At 40.5% G+C, this 18,935-nt stretch overlaps 1 pseudogene; it reads right to left on the reverse strand.

Moving 5' to 3' along the window:
• Window positions 1-10,120: 10,120 nt before the first annotated feature.
• LOC118858278 lies at window positions 10,121-12,711 on the reverse strand (annotated as a pseudogene).
• Between the last annotated feature and the right edge of the window lie 6,224 nt (window positions 12,712-18,935).

An 18,935-nucleotide genomic window follows, 5' to 3' on the forward strand; every position in this document is an offset into this window, starting at 1 on the left:
CTTACAGATGTCCTTCATTGGTACCACATGTTTTCTGGGGCCAGAAGGGTTAGCTCAGGGATTCCCTTTATGAGGAGCACAAAGATGAATGCCTTTATCCAAGTCACACGCAGAAGAGTGAGAGACAGACATGAGAACCCTTAGCATCTAGCCTTTCGGAGGGTGGGAAAAAGTGGGGGGAGGGAGAGAGTTCAATGCAGAGGCACCACAGAGCTGGTTTTGACCAGTGAGAGCCCATTGTTAAATTTTTATTGTGAACATTTACATCTCAGATATCTGAAAACACTCCAAATCAGGGCTTGATTACTGTTTTGTTGATTGTGTATCTGTAAGGAAATGATAGAGGAAAGTGTTAATGATACAGATTAAACTGAAAAGTGTCCTCTTTTCTGAGAGCCGGTTAAACATTTACCAGCACGATAGTGCCTCCATCCTTGATAGCTGCATCTTATATCTCATCCTTCTCGTTGGTGGTTTCTTTTTTTTTTTTTTCCCCGGAGGTAATCAGGGATAAATGACTCGCCCCAGAGTCATATAGCTATTAAGTATCTGAGGGTAGATTTGAACTCAGGTCCTCCCGACTCAGAGCCTGGATCTCTATCCACTATGTCACCTAGCTGCCCTGCCTTTGTGGTTTAATCCCAGTTTTGTCATTAACTTGCTGTGTGACCTCAGGTAAGGTGTTATCAATAAATTAAGAATAGTAACATCTACGCTGCCTCTTTCTCTCTTAAAAAATTTTACTAAAGCTTTCTGTAATTTCTTGTTATATTGCCTACCTTTCTAACAAAGAAAAACAATCAAGCAAAACTACAAGTGTGACAACCTTATCTGACGGTGCATGCCACATTTTGCACCCGTAGTCTTCTCACTCTCTACTGAGATGAGCCATTTACAACCATCTGGCTTTGGAAGGTTTGTTACTGTACTTCATCTGAGTTCAGCTGGTTTTTTTAACTGTTGTTTTACATCAGATTATAACGTATGATTGTCATGGAATATTTTAAGGAATGAGAAATGGTAATGATGAATTCAGAGAAACACGGGAAGATTTGTATAGACTGATGCAAAGAAAACAGAACCAGGAGGATAGTACACAGTAATGCTCTGTTTCTATTACAGAGCTGTTTTGAATTTTAAGTGGTGTAGTGAGTGTGAAAGGTCTTTGGAAAGTACAAAATTCTAGAAAGGATAATAATTATTATAAAACAATCCAAACTGCCCGGGAAGAATGAGAGTTCTCCCTCTGAAACCCTGGGGCACTTTGTTTACATCTCTCAGGCTGTTTTGCATTTTAGTTATTTGTACAAATCTTAGAAGCAACTTGAGGGCAGATACTCTGAGTCTCTCCCACAGCACCTTCTGTATAGTAGGTGATTAATATATTAATTAATAATAATGTATTAATATTAATAATGCCTAGTATTTTTATAGCACCCACAATATGCTAAGCACTGTGCTAGGAACTTTAGAAGCATTTAATTTGATCCTCATAACAACCCTGGTAGACACGTGCCATAGCCTCATTTTACAGCTGAGGAAACCAAGACAGACAGAGGTTAAAGGACTGTACTTTATAAATATTATCTCATTTGATCAGCACAACGACCCTCTGAGGTAGGTGCTATGATTGTCCCCATTTTAGAGTTTAGGAAACTGAGGCAAACAGAGGTTAAGTGACTTGCTCAGGGTCACATGGCTAGTAAGTGTCTGAGGTCAGATTTAAATTCAGGGTTTTCTGACTCCAGGCCCAGTACTGTATCCACTGTGCCACTTAGCTGTTTCAATATTGAATGAATATCTCCAAATGTCATCTTCTTGGCAATGGTAGTGACATGGGAGCTAAGCAAGGTGGTTCAGTGGATAGGGTTACAGGCCTGGAATCAGGAAGACTCATCTTCCTGAGTTCAAATCCAGCCTCAGATAATTCCTAGCTGTGTGACGCTGGCCAAGTCATTTAACCCTGTTTGCCTCAGTTTCCTCATCTGTAAAATGATCTGGAGAAGGAAATGGCAAACCACTGCAGTATCTTTGCCAAGAAAACCCCAAATGAGGTCATGAAGAGTCTGACATGACTGAACAACCCCTACAATAATGGTGACAGGAGACATCAGTCCTAGGCGAAAAATATTACCCATAAGATCATTATACATGATTACAGACACACGGTATCTGTAAGGACTAACTTTGATAGACTTGGCTCTTCTCATCAATACAAGGTTCAAAGACAGCCCCAAAAGACCCATGTTGGAAAAAGCTCTGCGCATCCAGAGAGAGAATTATGGAGGCCGAATGCAGATGGAGGCAAACTTTTTGTTCTCTCTTTTTTTTTTCCTTCTTTTTTGGTTTCATTTCTTCTTTCTCATGATTCATTCCATTGGTTATAATTCTTCCTTACAACTGGACTATTATGTAAATCAGTTCAATATTAAGGTATATATAGAACCTATATTGGATTACATGCAGTCTTGGGCGAGGAGCGGGGGGGAGAGAGAGGGAGAGAAAATTTGGATCTCAAAAACTTGTGGAACTGAGTGTCGTAAAAAAAAAATTTAAAAGAAGAAAAAAAAAGAAAAATAATACTCATAGAAAAAAATCAGTCTTCAATGCTAAAGGATTTCTGTCTTTTTATGAAGATCCCAGCCTTGTGGGGTGGGCCAATCCATGCCCCAGCTGGAAGAGTGAACTGCTAATCCTTATCATTTTAATGCCTATCTGTTTAAAGTCAATATTTAATATCATTTCCTGTATTTAAAAAAAAAAGATAATAATAGGGAAAGGGAAGTAACCACAGTGACTGTTGGACCAATGATTCCTGAGGCCTTCTGGTGCTGATAATGCCATAGAGCATGAAGACAGAGTCCAGTATTCACAAATATCTGTTATCAAATCAAAAGTAAGCAATGTCACCTGAGGCCATTCTTTGTGGCCCTCTATCCCCCCTGCATGTACCCCTCATTTTTTACTCTCTTTCTCTCTCCTTGTTCTCCCCATCCCTTTCTTCATTTCTTTCCCATCACCTTCTCCTAATTGTGGCTTAGTTCCTGTGGTGACATCTTAGCTTCATCTTGGATGCCATCCCCAAAGTGTCAGAGGGATCATGGGATGTGTGAGTAGTGCCCGCTTTAGGACCATGTTTTCCTTCTGAGACTCCATCACCTCCAGAATCAAATATAAAATTCTGTGTTTGGCACTCAGGGCTCTTTGTAACCTGGCCCTTCCTACCTCTCCAGTTTTTTTGAATCTTACTTACCCCCATATTCTGTGATCCAAAGACACTGGCCTCTTTGCTGTTCCTATCACACAGCACGCCACCTACCAACTTGGGGCTTGGCTGTTTCCCATGCCTTGAAACTTCTCCCTCCTCTTCCCCATTTTATGACTTCTTTCAAGGCTCGGCTAAAATTCCATCTTTTATAAGAAACCTTTCCTCATCCTCTTTGATACTAATGCTTTCTATCTATTGATTCTCTCCTCTGTATATGCACACACAATATATATATATATATATACATAAGCATACATGCATGCATGCATGTATATTGCAAACAGCTGTACATACAATATATAGTTTGTATATATTTGTTTGCAATATACATATATAGCCCATGTATATACACACTCACACAAACACACACTCATATAGTTTGCATATAGTTGTCTGCATGTTGTTTCTTCCATTAAACTGTGAGCTTCTTGACAGCAGACTGTTTTTTGTCTTTTTCTGTATCCCCAGTCCTTACGGTGCCTGGCACAGGGTAGATGCATGATAACTCGATGCATGATGATGCTTGCTGTTGACTATTTCATAACCTCCTAGCATGTGAGAGCTGGAAAGGCCCTTAGGGGACATCTGGTTGAATCCTACCATTTTACAGTGGAAACTGAAGCCTAGGAAGGATAAGTATTTTTCCCAAGGCCATTTGGGGAGTTGATGACAAAGCCCAGACTAGAGTCCTCAGATTTCGAGTTCATCTATTGTACCTCTCAGTATCAATGTCCTGGTGGAAGATGTCAGATTGTAGAAACTCTGCCCATGCTCGGTCAAAAGGTATGCTTCTATAGCTTGGCATGTAACTTACAGTGCTAGAACTGATTGAAGACAGGATGTCTATAAGCACACAATTTATGCAGATTGTCCAAGATTAACCCACAATGCAATTGGCACCTTTGACCATCATTTCTCATGACACTGTAGAGAGATAGGATGAGTCAGCCTGGGCTTGCCATAATTGGTAACTGATAACTCTGGAAATTGCTTCCGCTTGAGTAGTGAGAGGCAGTGTGGCCAAAGGGGAAAGAACATGGGACAAGGAATCAGAAACCTGGGTTCAGGTCCTGACTCTGCCTCAGACTTTTCTGTAGTCTTAAGTCGTGAAACCACATAATTTGATGCTTTGAGATAATCTCATAACTTGAGTCTCTAAAAGGATCAAGAAGGATGGGAGACTCTCAAGAATGAAATTCTAATGACCCGTTCTCAGATTATTTCATCAAAGGGGAAAAAAGTGGGAGACAAAGAAACCAATGTTGCTGTCCTGGTACCTGTTTGATAAAGTTGGATTTTAAAAGGACATGTACAAAAGACAGAAGCGGGGGCTTGTAGCCAAGGATGGATATAGAAGAGGAGCATAGTCCTACCAGGATGGTTTTTGATCAGTGCTACAATCAATAAACTGGGGCAGTTGATATGTGGGAGTAGAAAAACAGCCAATATTTCCAGTAGCTCTGATGAGAGTACTGGCCCCTCTCCCACTCTGAGACAATAGAAGCAACTTATAAACAGAGAGTTTGTTAAAATAGTTCTTATATTGTAACTGAATGTGTTAACAATCACTCAATATACAAGTATAAGGTAGCTACTATGTGTTAGTCACTTAGTTAGCAAAAGACAGTCCCTGCCCCTGCCCTCAAGGAACTCACAATCTAACGGGGGAGATAAAATGCAAACAAATATATACAAAACAGGCAATATATAAGAGAAATAGGAAATAATTAAAAGAGCAAAGGCCCTGGAATTAAGAGGGGTTGGGGAAGGCTTCCTGTGTAGAAGGTGAGATTTTAGTTGGGACTCAGAGGAAACAGGCAATCCATATGTTTTGCATGAATGTTGAATGACAGTCAACTCCATAAAGTTCCACTTCACTGAAGCCAATATAATTACTAAGGTTTCTTTTTAAGTGCTTACGTATTGAGCATATGGGTACACCAGGATCAGGAGGGCTCTTGCCACATCATGCCTTTGTTAAATAAACCTGGGTTGATGCAAACTTCATATAGTTTAAGGTAAATATGTAGCAGATGAGGCCAATAGGAAATTAATTATAGTTCCCAGCCAAGGACTGAATCATCTTGAAACGATAAAGGGAACAATTCAGGGTGTGTTTGATTGAGGATGAACATCTGGTAATTAGGTCATCATTTGAATCATCAGACGTCATTGCAAATGTCTCCTTCCTGCGGCTTTGCAGAGTGGAAACGCCCTGACTTTTCTTTCCATTAACTTGCATCTGAAAACATTCCTGCCAATCTCCAAGGTCTACCTTCGGTAGGAGTCAGCTGCAAAACTAGGTTAAGAAGATAGGGTTGCAGGGTAATGGTCCTTTCAGCCTGACCCATAAAAAGGCAGTGATATAACTTAACTGTGGGGAAGTGTATACCTACAGGATGCCTGGAAGTCTTGTCTCAACCCTTACAAATCACTTGAAGGCAGAATTGCCTTTGTCTCTCACAACTGAACCAAGTTCCAGGAGTCATGGCTTCGTACTGACTTGTTTCACTGACACCGTTATCTTTAGAAACTAGAATATGACCAAATTTCCTCGGAGATTCAGAATCCATGACTATTTCTAGTAGTTTTTGATGTGGAAAGGAATAAGAAAGATTAGGATCCTGGTTCCTCATGTTGTATCCTCTAGTCAGGGGTGTGCTGGTAAATGTTTAACTGGAAGAAAGAAAACAAGCATTTATACAGCACCTACTGTGTGCCAGGCACTGTGCTAAGCACCTTACAAATATTATCTCATTTTATCCTCACAACAACCCTGGAAGGTAAGCCTTATTATGATCTCTGTTTCACAGTTGAAGAAACTGAGGCAGACAGAGGTGAAGTGACTTGCCCAGGGTCACACAGTTAGTAAGCATCTGAGGCTAGATTTGAACTCAAGTCATTCTGACTTCAGGCCTAGTGTACTCTGCATTGTACCACCTAGGATCTAGAGAAAAACAAACAAATGAAACCAAACCACAAGACACACTTTTCAATTTTAGTCTTCATTATTAACATTTCTCCATCATTTTCTTAAGTCTAGGCAATTAACAAAACAATAAATCACCCTCTGGTTTGTAGCATTTGCATATTTTCTAAGGTGGCTCTTCCAAGCAGGCTGGCTTTGGTACAACTCTGCTCCTAAGCCTTCCCTTCCTCCTCCCTTTTTCTCATCAGTCCAAAGGTCAGAATTGGGGTATATGGGCAATTTTGGGGAGGGGGAAGGGAGAGGGGAGTGGAACGTCCTACTTACTTTCTTTATCTCCCTCAAACTCCAGATAACACTGGACCCAGAGTATTTTCCCCAATTATGCGACGAGTCAGGTTTTTCAGCTGCTTGTGCTCTCCAATTAGCTCTTAAAAAGAGAAGGTAAGTACCATACCAATCAAACTACCAAAAAATTGTTTTATAGAGCTTGAAAAATAATAACAAAATTCATCTGGATAAATAAAAGGTCCAGAATATCAAGGGAATTAATGAAAAAATGCAAAAACATAGTGACCTAGTCATACCAGATCTAAAACTTGATATTATAAAGCAGCAATCATCAAAACTATTTGGTATAAGAAATAGGGTGGTGGAGCAGTGGAATAGGTTATGTACACAAGACACAGTAGTCAATGACTATAATAATCGACTGTTTGATAAACCCAAAGACTTCAGTTTCTGGGATAAGAAGTCACTATCTGACAAAAGCTGCAGGGAAAACTGGAAAACAGTATGGCAGAAACTAAGTATAGACCAACATCTTATACCATATATCAAAATAAAGTCAAAAGCAAACTGGGAGAGCAAGGAATAGTTTACCTGTCAGATTTATGGAGAATGGAAGAATTTATGACCAAACAAGTGATAGAGAGCAATATGAGATGCAAAATGGATAATTTTGATTACTTTAAATTGAAAAGTTTTTGCACAAAGCCAGTGCAACCAAGTTAAAAGAGAAGCATAAAATTGGGAAAGAATTTTTAACCACCAGTGTCTCTGATAAAGGCCTCATTTCTAAAATATGTAGAGAACTAATTCACATTTATAAGAATACAAGTCATTCTAGAGTTGAGAAATGGTCAAGGATATGAACAGGCAGTTTTCAGATGAAGAAATTAAAGCTATCTACAGTCATGTGAAAAAATGCTCTCAATCATTATTGATTAGAAAAATCCAAATCAAAACAGCTCTTAGGTACCATATCACACCTGTCAGATTGGCTAACTTGACAAAACAGGAAAATGATAAATATTGGAGAAGATATGGGAAAAGTAGAACACTAACATATTGTTGGTGGAGTTGTAAACTAATCCAACCATTCTGGAGAGCAATTTGGAACTATGACCAAAGGGCTATAAAACTGTATAGCTTTTTGCCCAGCAATACTACTTCTAAGTCTGTATCCCAAAGAGATCACAAAAATGGGGAAAAGACCCACATGTACAAAAATATTTATAGAAACTCTTTTTGTGGTGGCCAAGAATTGGAAATTGAGGGGATGCCCATCAACTGGGGAATGGCTGAACGAGTTATGGTATGTGAATGTAATGGAATACTATTGTTCCACAAGAAATAATGAGCAGGCAGATTTCAGAAGAACCTGGAAAAACTTACATGAACTGATGCTAGGTGAAATGAGCAGAACCAGGAGAACATTGCTCGATGATTAACTTTGACAGACTTATCTCTTCTAAGCAATGCAAGGATCTAAGACAACTCCAAAAGACTCATGATGGAAAACATTATCCACATAGAAAAAAAACAACTATGGAGTCTAAATGCAGATTGAACCATACTATTTGCTCTCTCACCTTTTTTTCTTTCTTCTTTCTTGTGGTTTCTACCATCGGTTCTAATTCTTCCTTACAACATGACACATGAAAATATGCTTAATATGAATGTATATGTATAGACTATATCAGATTGCATGCCATCTTGGGGTGGCAAGAGGGGAGGGATGGGGAGAAAATTTGGAACTCAAAATCTTATGGAAGTGAATATTGAAAACTAAAATAATAAATAAAATTATTAATAAAAAAGGAGAAAGTAAAACATGTTTTTTTAGGGAAAGCTGGTCAGTCAGACTGCATTCCAGGTCCTCCATATATTCCCTGGGGAGGGTGGATCAAACCAAGTCTTGGCCGAAAAACACAGGGATATCAGCCAGAGCCTGATAACCTTGGCTCCCACTGCTTCCTCCTTGCAGCTAAGAAAATCTTGCCTCTTCTCCACACTGACTAGATAGCTGGCTCCATGGGAAAATCTGCTATGTGAAATAATATAATAAATAAATAAATAAAATAATTACTGGGTAATTTGCAAAGGGTAATTCTTCTAGAAGGGCAGCTTGGTCATGCAGTGGATAGAGCACCAGACTATAAGTTGGGAAGACTCATCTTCCTGAGTTCAAATCTGGTCTCAGACACTGGACAAGTCTCTTAACCCTGTTTGCCTCAGTTTCTCATCTGTAAAATGAGCTTGAGCAGGAAATGGTAAACCATTCCAGTCTTTGCCAAGAAAACCCCAAATAGAGTCACAAAGAGTAGGACACTACTGAAAAGATTGAACAACAGTTCTTGAAGCTAAAAGAATCAGGAACGATTTCTTGTGGAAGGTGGGAGTTGAGCTGAGGGAAGAGAACCTGAGTCTGTAAGAGGTAGCAGGGAAGAGGGAGAACATTTCAGGTATGGGGGAATGAACTGTGCATAGGCTTAGAGTTGAGAGATGGAGTGTCATGTGTTTCATGTCTAACCTCACCCTCACCCCACTGCTCCCTGAAACTTGTTCCCACACATGAGGGTAGGATCCCCAGAGGATGACTACTACTCCCACAGATTCTAGGTTACATTGTGGGTCTACAATAACAAGAGTTTTTTGTTTTTTTTTTTTTTTTCCCAAGCTCATTCAGGCTTTATTTTACTGACCAGAGGCATGGAGGACTATGCCTCTAAAGGAGAAATAACCTAGATTCCACTTCCTGGCTTGCCTTTTGGATCTCCCTGAGAGGAGGAGGTGGCCTCCCTAGAGTGTGAGAGGTGAGGGAGAGGGCTGCCGTGGATGGCCCCTAACCTGCCCCCCAGGCCATACCAGGCCAGGTGCCCTTCAGCCAAGGGCAGGGCACTTCTGATGTCAACCGAGGCCTGCCCAGTTAAGAATGGAGTGAATGAATTCAGAAAACGAGTTGGACTTTTCAGAAAGCAGTGAAAATACTTGCTGGTGACAACTTTGCTCTTGTGTAGTTGATTAGTTGTGGCCAACTCTTCATGACTCCATTTTTAGCTTTTCTTGGCAAACATATTGGAGTGATTTATCATTTCCTTCTCTGGCTCATTTACCAGATGAGGAAACTGAGGCAAACAAGGTTAAGTGACTTGCCCAGGGTGACACAGCTAAGAAGCCTTTGAGGTCCTATTTGAACACAGGTCCTCCTGACTCCACCTAGCTGCCCTGTTCTTGACAGTCACTCACTCAACAATAAGCACTTTCAGGTTTTCCAAGTGAAGTGCTTTTCCCATAGCACTTTGTGAGTCAGTCTGACAATAACTGTATTAGAACAGTCCAACAAACTAGGCCACAGGAAATCTTTTGTACTATCAAGTCATCTATGGTCACAGAAACTGTGAGGAACCACTTGGGAACCCTCAATCTGCTCTGGATCCTAATACCGGGGCCTCTTCCATCCATGAACATCCCTTCTCCATTTCACAGGATCCCAGGAACTCCACCCTTCTTCCTCCTCCCTCTTTCTTCAAAATGAAATAACCAGAAACTGGCAACAAGCAGGTCAGTGACATTTCAGGCAAGATGTTGATTTACCTGTTCTTGACAATCCAGTGTTGTCTTCCCAATTTTTCTTCAACACCTTAGCCCACAACTAGCATGGCATGATTTAGGTGTTGATTACTGCATTCTGGTTCATAATAAATACCTATGATATTCAAGTGAAATATGAACTTGAGAAATACAAAGTAGTGAATGGCAATAATAGGGTTAAGTGCATTGTTACAGAAATAATGAAGAACAAATGCTTACCAGACTGATAGAACTGGAAGGATGCATGTGCTGCACCAATAGCAGCAGAGATGGGACCCACGGGTGCCACGCTGTGAGAGTACTTTCCTCCCCAGATGGGACGTTCACATGTCCAGTGATATTAGCAATGGCAGTTTCTGGCCGATACCGACACTTGTCATTCTTTTAAAATGAAACAGATAAAAGGTTTTGTCTAATATTATCAGTGGCATTGCCCAGATGAATTTAAGATTGATGGTCATGAAATTAATAAGTCTATGGGCAATGTTCTCCCGTCAATTTATCAGCTGAACAGCTCAAGAAGAGAGCTGGATGCAGGTGCATGAAGGACTATTTGAAAGTCACATCGAAAGAAGGCAGCACGGTGTAAACCAGAGGGCTGGTAACATTCCTACACGTCACTCCTAAGTCATTATATATTCTGCATGGTTTCTAATGTATGGTTCAGTGGCCCCCATTTCTACTTGGGTTTGATACCACTGGATAAAATAACCAATTCATTAACAACTCTAAGAGCCAACTAGTTGTAGCATAGCCCAATGAGACCAAGGTTCGAATCTAGCTCTCCCCTTACAAGCTATGTGATCATGAGACTGAGGTGGAAAGGTATCAGAACAATCAGAACAATCAGAATAATCAGAACAATACCTGCCCCAGACAGGGCTGTTTGAGGATCAAAGGAAGTTAAGGGAATAACATGCTTCGTAAACCTTCAGGATGATCTAAATGTCAGCAGCTATTATGCAATATTAGATTCAATTGTCATTTAATTCCCTGCTCCTAAGAAGGCACTTGTGAGAGCCAGGTAGGGGTCAAGGAGGCATATGGGCAGGGTACAAAGGGACCCTGGGTTCCAGTCCAGACTTTGCCACTTATTACTATGTTTGTGATACTGAATAGGTCATTGTAAAATGAAGAAGTCTGACCAAATGATCTGTAATGTGTCTAAGACAAGACAGTCTATATACTTCCTAAGATCTCTCAGTGGGTGATTGTACACATAGTGAAGGCAACTCATTTTAAGTGTTAATGTATTTTGGATTCAGATGGAGATTTTGTTAAGTTAGGAAGGTGGGGTTTGAAGGCTTCAGTCTTTGCAGGCCTCCTCAACTCCCATCCCCCAAACTGGGACTCTCCTTTCAAATATAGCTAAACCAAAATGATGGGGAATCCAATAACTGTATTTACGTTTCCTTTATAGGGATAGGATTTCTCTGTATCAGTGCCTCCGTTTTTCTTCACATAGTCAAAGGCAGCAGTAATGTAGCCACCATCACAGCCTTTGTTGCCTTCACGCCAAGAGCAGTCAACCAAATTCTGGTCACTAAGTGAAAAAAGTTGGCCTGTCTTATGGAACCACTGGCCTTCCAGGGACCCGGTTGCGCTAAATGCCCGGAAGAATTACACTGACCCTGAAAAAGTCAAAAGGAAGCTGGTTAGTTTATAAGATAATCTTAGTCATCTTTATAAGACAGATCTAAAGAGTTTTAAATATGGAAGGGAACTCAGTCACAGATCTGAGATGTAGTCTCTGTTTATCAATCATAAGTTTCACTGAGTTTTATCTGAGTTATCTATGGATTAAGCCTAAGCAACTTTTAACACTTGATCCTTAACAGGAGTTACATAGCCTTCCTTTCTCCAGTCTACAGATTAGGGATCTGTTCAAAGAGAGGTTTTTGAAACAGAGTACCTTTGGTCTTCCTTTGAAATCTCTTTTGTGTAAAGCCATTCATCATTTGTCTGAATTCCGCTTTGGTCTAAAATGAAGAGAAAAGTGGTTCATATTAAGTATATTGGGAGCAAAAGGTAACTGACTACTCAGTATTAACATCAGATTGTTACAGCACACTCACCATATCTCCAAACTTGTTCATTGTCATCTGGTAAGTGTGTTTACCAGCGCTGTACTCCTGATTGTGCCTTTCAATCATTCTCAAATTCTTTTCCCATGTTGCTCTCCTTCGATTATGTTCTTTCTTGAAGCAAGTACAAAAATGTAAGGTTCAATAACCTTCTGCTTATATTATTACACATAGACCAAAATCCACAGTTAGTAATTTAGTTAGCACCCAGTTGGGATGGTGACCACATCCAAATATTGCCATCCCAGAAGGGTTTCTAAGCTCTGATGGTACAGACATCCCTACCCTCTGAACTTCTGTGGGAAAAGCAGCAATCCTGAGCAAATGAAGCTCTTGTCTGGATAAGTGCTGGCTTCAGGGGAAAGACCATTTCATTAGTCCACCTTGGACATGCTGTACTCAACATAGTTGGGGAAAAAAGTAGTTTAAAGGTTACCATAGGTCGTTCTGTGTTGTGACTTCCATCGTTCCCATTTAGCATCTAAAGTCCAGTCAAGTTGTGGGGCAGCAGCTGCTATCTCCAAGCATAGGAGAGCTAAACACAGGTAGAAATTCATATTTCAAACCTTGAGGGGAAAAAAGGAAGAAGGAGATAGAAAATGTGTATGATTAAGAAATCAAACCAAATCAAAAATCCAGGCTCTTGTTTCTTCGGAAAATAAACCAATCTTCCCATTGGAAAAACAAAATTCATTTCACCAAATATTCATACAATAGCTAGTTATATGCTAAGCATTGTGTGTGGGATGGAGTGGAGTGTGAGTAAATACAAGAGATGTAATGCTGATTTAGAGTTTTTCAAGGAATTTAGACATAGATACAAAAACATTAAAACCAGAGACAATGCTCCATGAAGTGCTAACATTAATAGTACAATAATTAAAACTGACACCCAGTTCAAAAGCAATAACTGTTTTTAAAAGGTGAAACGTGCTTCTAAATTTTATGGCAGTGATTCCCAAGATGGAAACCAAGATCTGACCACAGTGGGTTAGAGGCAGGTGGCACAGTAGACAGGTGCTGGACCTAGGGTCAGGAAAACCTGGGCTGAAATCCTGCCTCACACACTTAGTAGTAGCTTTGGGGCTGTAGGCAAATCATTTAACCACTCTTAGCCTCGGTTTTCTTTATTTGTAAAATGAGGATAATAACAGCACTTACTCACTGGGTTGTTGTGAGGATAAAATGAGATAATATTTGTAAAGTGCTTTGGAAACCTTAAGGTGCTAGCTATTTTATTAATATTTAATTATTTATAATATGTTATATGTAAATGTATATTATATGATGATATACAACATATTAATATAATATATAATTATATATACATATATGCTATATATTATATACTATAATATAATTATATGTAATATGTAATTATATAAGATATAATTACATATTATCTATATTATATAGATATATATAAATATAATAATATAGATAATATAATATAAATATAATATATATTATTATATATAATCATATATAATTAATATATTTATTATTATATTAAGCTCATCCCACTCCCTGTCAACCTACAAGGCCTACTCTAATACAATTACACTAATAATCTTCCCTCAGCCTTCTCTCTCATCTTCCCAACCTCCTCCAACTAAAGGCAGTTATGACGAAACTACTACGAAGCAGCAGCCATTGGGAAAATGGTGGAAGGCAGGAGGTTGTAGCTGGAGCAGAGACTAGTAAAAAACTCTGTCTCTCTTCCTATGAGTCCCACAGGACGAGGTAAGAGGGTATAGGATATGCAGATTTTATAACATTATCTTTCATCTCCAACCCATCCATTTCCAAACCGTGACAGCCATTATTGTCAAGGATACCACTGTCCTTCCAAAGTTCTCAACCTCAGTCTCACCCTCAACTCAACTCTCCCTCACCCCAACTATCCAATCAGTTGCCAAAACACCTCTCATATTTGTCTTCACAACAGCCTAGTTCAGGCCCTAACCACCTCTACAATGGACTTTTGCAAGAGACTTCTAATTGATCTGCCCCAAGTCTTCCTCCACTCCAACCTATCCTCACACAGCAGTTCAAATCATTCTAAAGTGACCATAATAATAATAATAATAAAATAACAATAGTAATCAAAATGAAGGCAAACATTCCTTTAACACTTTAAGGTTTGCAGAGGGCTTTACAGATGCTTCCCCATTTGAGCTTCCTAACAACCTTCCTGGGAAGTAGATGCTATTAATTGTTCTTGGTTTCACACCCCAGGGAAGGTGACATCCTTACTCAATTGGCCCCCATCCTAGGTTCAGGCAGAACTCTCACCTCTGGCCAAGCTCTGCTCCCACAGCCGCATCTCCCAGCAGCAGCAGCAACAGGAAACTCTTCCTCCACTATCCCTCTTCCCAAGCCCAGGCTCTGTCCTCTTTTTCTCCTCCCCTTTCTGGGGGGGGTGCCCTGGAGCCTAAGGAGTTTGCCCTTTCAGAGCCCCTCCCTCTGACCTGGGGGCTGGGGCTCCCCAAGCCCTCACATGAAAGTCTCAGCAGCAGAGGGCCTTGGGGAGAGTCGGACCTCTATGGAAACTTCAGAGTCCTGGTGGGAAACTGCATGGCCCTGGGACCGGGTCTCCTCTTTTATGCAATGTCCCAGGCTAAGCCTGCCTGGTCCCACCTCCCATCCTAGCCACTGGCTGTGCCGGAATATAAGGGTGGGGCCACTGCTGGTTCAGACAATCCCTAGTGCATGATGCTTCAGTGCCTTCAAAGCCTTGGACTTCGCTGTTGCCTAAGGGAGATTAGACAATAGGTCTCTGCCCTCCTAACACAGAGAGAATGTAAATATTAAATTTTAACAGTTTCTTTTTTGGCCAGGAACCCTGACAGTCTTCCCCTCCCAGTTATTTATTTATTTATTTTTAGTTTTTTGATTGATTAAAGGGGCCATCCCTTGATTAAATACTTAAAGAGCCCTAGACACTGAATGGGCATTACCACACTCACAGACCTTAGCCAAAAAGGGCCATGGTCTCCCATTGAATCCTGGGCCATCTCCAGACATCCTGGTGAATATCAGATCACTGGACCCAAATGACTCTGGAGGAGAAAGTGAGGCTGGTGACCTTGCACGGTCCTGCCTCACTCAAACCCAAGTCAAGTACAAGTACAAGATCCCCAGGCTGCTTTATTTACTTTGCTTCTTCAGTGTATTTTTCAGTATTTTTTTTTGGGTCTCCTTTAGCAAGTCATTGACTTGTTTTTCATGGTTTTCTCGCATCCTTCTCATTCTCCTTCCCAATTTTTCCTCTACTTCTCTAACTTGCTTTTCCAATCCTTTTTGAGCTCTTCCATGGCCTGAGACCAGTTCATGTTTTTCTTGGAGGCTTTTGTTGTAGGCTCTTTGACTTTGTTGACTTCTTCTGGCTGTATGTTTTGGTCTTCTTTGTCACCAAAGAAGGATTCCAGAGTCTGAGACTGAATCTGGGTGCGTTTTCACTGCCTGGCCATATTCCCAACCAACTAACTTGACCCTTGAGTTTTTTCAGTGGGGTATGACTGCTTGTAGACTAAAGAGTTCTATGTTCCACACCTGGGGGGATGCGCCAGCTCTGCCACACCAGCACTCCTCCTTCCCCAAGAACACCCAACCCATACTGGGCTTAGAACTTCAGCAGGCTCTTCACTCCTGCTCTGAGCCTCCTCTTAATTCCTCCCACCAGGTGGGCCTGGGGCCGGAAGCAACTGCAGCTGTACTTCTGTAGCTGCCCCACCTCCTCCGCTGCCCCCGGGGCGGTAGCCGAACTGTGAACTCCTTCCACTCCCACAGCTTTTCCCCCTAACCTTCTCTGTTGTCTTTGGTGTTTGTGTGTTGAGAAGTCTGGTAACTGCTGCAGCTCACTGATTCAGGGTGCTAGGGCTCGCTCCCCCCGGCTCCTGGTCTGGTTGGTCCGCACCACTCATGCTGGGCTCTTCTCTGCTCCACTCCACTCTGCTCCCAGCTCCGTGCGGAATAGACATCACCCAGAGACCATCCAGGCTGTCCTGGGCTGGAGCCCTGCTTCACTTTGCTCTTTTGTGGGTTCTGCAGTTCTAGAATTGGTTCAGAGCCATTTTTTATAGGTTTTTGGAGGGACTATGGGCGGGGAGCTCACGCTAGTCCCTGCCTTTCAGCTGCCATCTTCTACTTTGCTTATAGAAAGTGAAAAGGGCTGGGGCTTCTCCTGAAGGGCCTCTGCTTGGCTCGGGGTTAGAGGTTGGGAAGTGGGTGGGAGGGAGGAATATTTTGGTTACCTCCAACTACTTAAGTTTCCATCTGCTACATACCACAAAAGCTTAGTTATTAGGGAGCCTGGGGGGGGGGGTCATCTAGTTCTGCTTCCTAAGCAACGCAAGAAATGCCTTTTCCAACATCTTGGGCAGGTGCTCATCACATTCCACCACTGAAGTACTCTAGTTTTCTAAGAATTTTTCTCTTATGCTGAGTCATGTGAAATTAATAATAATAATTCATATTTCTCTATCAGTGTCTATAGATACTCCCAAGTCTGCCTATCTAATTTCAAGCTTTCCTGAAAGACACAGTTCAAATGTCATCTCTTTTACGAAGCTTTCCTTGATCCACTCTCAGTCTGAGGTAATATCCACAAGCCTCCAAACTCTCATAATACAAAATGCCTATTTTTTTACTGCACTTTCACATCTGACCCTGTATTAAAATAATTTGTGTACATCATCTACCCTGCAAGACTGCAAGCGATATGAAAGCGTCTTATTCTTTTGTAGCTCCAGAACTTTGACTAAGTCTATTTCTTCCTCTGTAAGAGCCCTTCAATTAGGTATTATTGCTTCCTAACACTTTTGGCTAAAGGAGATGATGATCCTGTTAATCGTATCTCTGCAATATTTCTCCCATCATTCCCATTATTATTAAAAGGTGGTGGAAGGGAAAACCCACCAAAAACATTTTTTTGTTTCTCTCTTTTTTCCCCCACAGCCAGCCAACCATTCATTTCATAAATAGGTAGGTATTGTCTAGCGCCTCGTCCTTGGTAGTCATTAAGAGAACAACACTTGGTTCAGCTTCACCCAGCTTTGAAGTATTGGCACAGGAAAGGGCATTCTCTGAGTTTACTCAGAGAACAAAGAAGTGACATGGATTAGACTGAAGATTATTGCTCCTTATTGAGGTTCAAAGGATATTAAATATTATCAGTATAAAGTAAGATGGCAAACTGACTGTCCTAATATTATCTGTAGGACCCTTTTCAGAATCTTGGCATCACTCTGGACATGGCAGCAACATGCATGGATGTAATTGGAATAGCTACTCTTTCCCATGACTAATCCAATAAGAAGTGTTTGCTTCAAGAAATGCTATTCTTTTGGGCACTAGATAAAGGATCTATCTAACAAATCACCAACCAGTATCTATCGACCTATCTACCACACCAGTGACGGATCCTTCTAAAAGATCTATGAAAAGTTCTTTGGGTACCCCATAATTAATACTACAGAAATGATAATGATGAAAAATGATCCACAACATTCTTACTGTAACTGTACATTCATACATTCATACATGCACTTAGACAGTATAAAACTAGACAAACGATAAAATCTCACTTAGAAAAGCCTGGAAGACACCATGAAAAAGAATGAGAAAGAGAAAGACACAATACGGCAATATGAATGAGATCACAGTACTAAACATACATTTAAAATTTTAAACCTACTGTAGCTTTTAAAATTTACAGGTTTTCTTACTATTTTCTTGCAAGAATGGGATTTTACATAGATTTTGCTGCTGAAGAATGGTTCTCCCATTAGATGAAGAACCAAAAGGGATTTGTATTCCAATTCACTGCCTCTCTTCAGTAACAATGTTTAGACAATCTGTTTTTGTTAAACTGGCCACTGCTCTCAAACTTCTTTGCCTTTTAATTTCTCTGTCACAGAATTAAAGAAAGAAGGATGGCTTACTTTGTAATTTTATATTTGATAGGTTGGAGAATGTGGTAATCCTTAGGGATAAATGCCAAAGAATCGATATTAACTGCTAAAAAACACACTTCCCAAATCTTAAAATTCTAAATAAATGAGTCATTATATTATGATACAGATCATTCTAAACATGGAGTGTTGAAGAAAACATCTTTAGAGGCAATATCCTAAATAGCCATAAGATGGAAGTATTACTCCATAAAGTTCTCTCTTCTCCATGTAGTTGTTCCTGTCTTTCTTTGTCCATCTCTTTTTTTCTCTTTTCCTCTCTCCATAGTGTGAAACTGATATTCTTTGCTTAAATTTGTTATATTTCTGTGTTTTATGTCCTCAGTTTTAAATTTGTAAAGAAGATGAAGAAAAATGAAATAAAATAGTTTAAAATTTTATATAGCCCCCCTCCTTTCCCATGGGGAATCTTGACAGAAGATTCCTTATCCCTACTTTGAAGGAGGAACTAGGTCACACCACTCCACATTTCACTGTTTTGCAGAAGAGAAATTCTGAAATGGAGCATTGCCCCCTGGTGGTAGGAAATACAACTGCTCCGGCTCATAATGTAGGGGTGATGTGGGCAACTATGTGGTCCACTGGATAGAGCACTGGGTGTGCAATCAGGAAGATTCCTCTTCCTGAGTTCAGATAGTTATGAGCTGTGTGACCCTGGGCAAGCCTTAGTTTCCTCATCTGTAAAATGAGCTGGAAAAGGAAATGGCAAACCAGGCCAGGATCTTTGCCAAGAAAACCTCAAATAAGGTCACAGAGAGTTGAACATGACTGAACAATAACACAGTGGCAGCAGGGATTACTTTTAG

Source organism: Trichosurus vulpecula, chromosome 1 (genome assembly GCF_011100635.1).
Source record: "Trichosurus vulpecula isolate mTriVul1 chromosome 1, mTriVul1.pri, whole genome shotgun sequence".
Classification (NCBI taxonomy): domain Eukaryota; kingdom Metazoa; phylum Chordata; class Mammalia; order Diprotodontia; family Phalangeridae; genus Trichosurus; species Trichosurus vulpecula.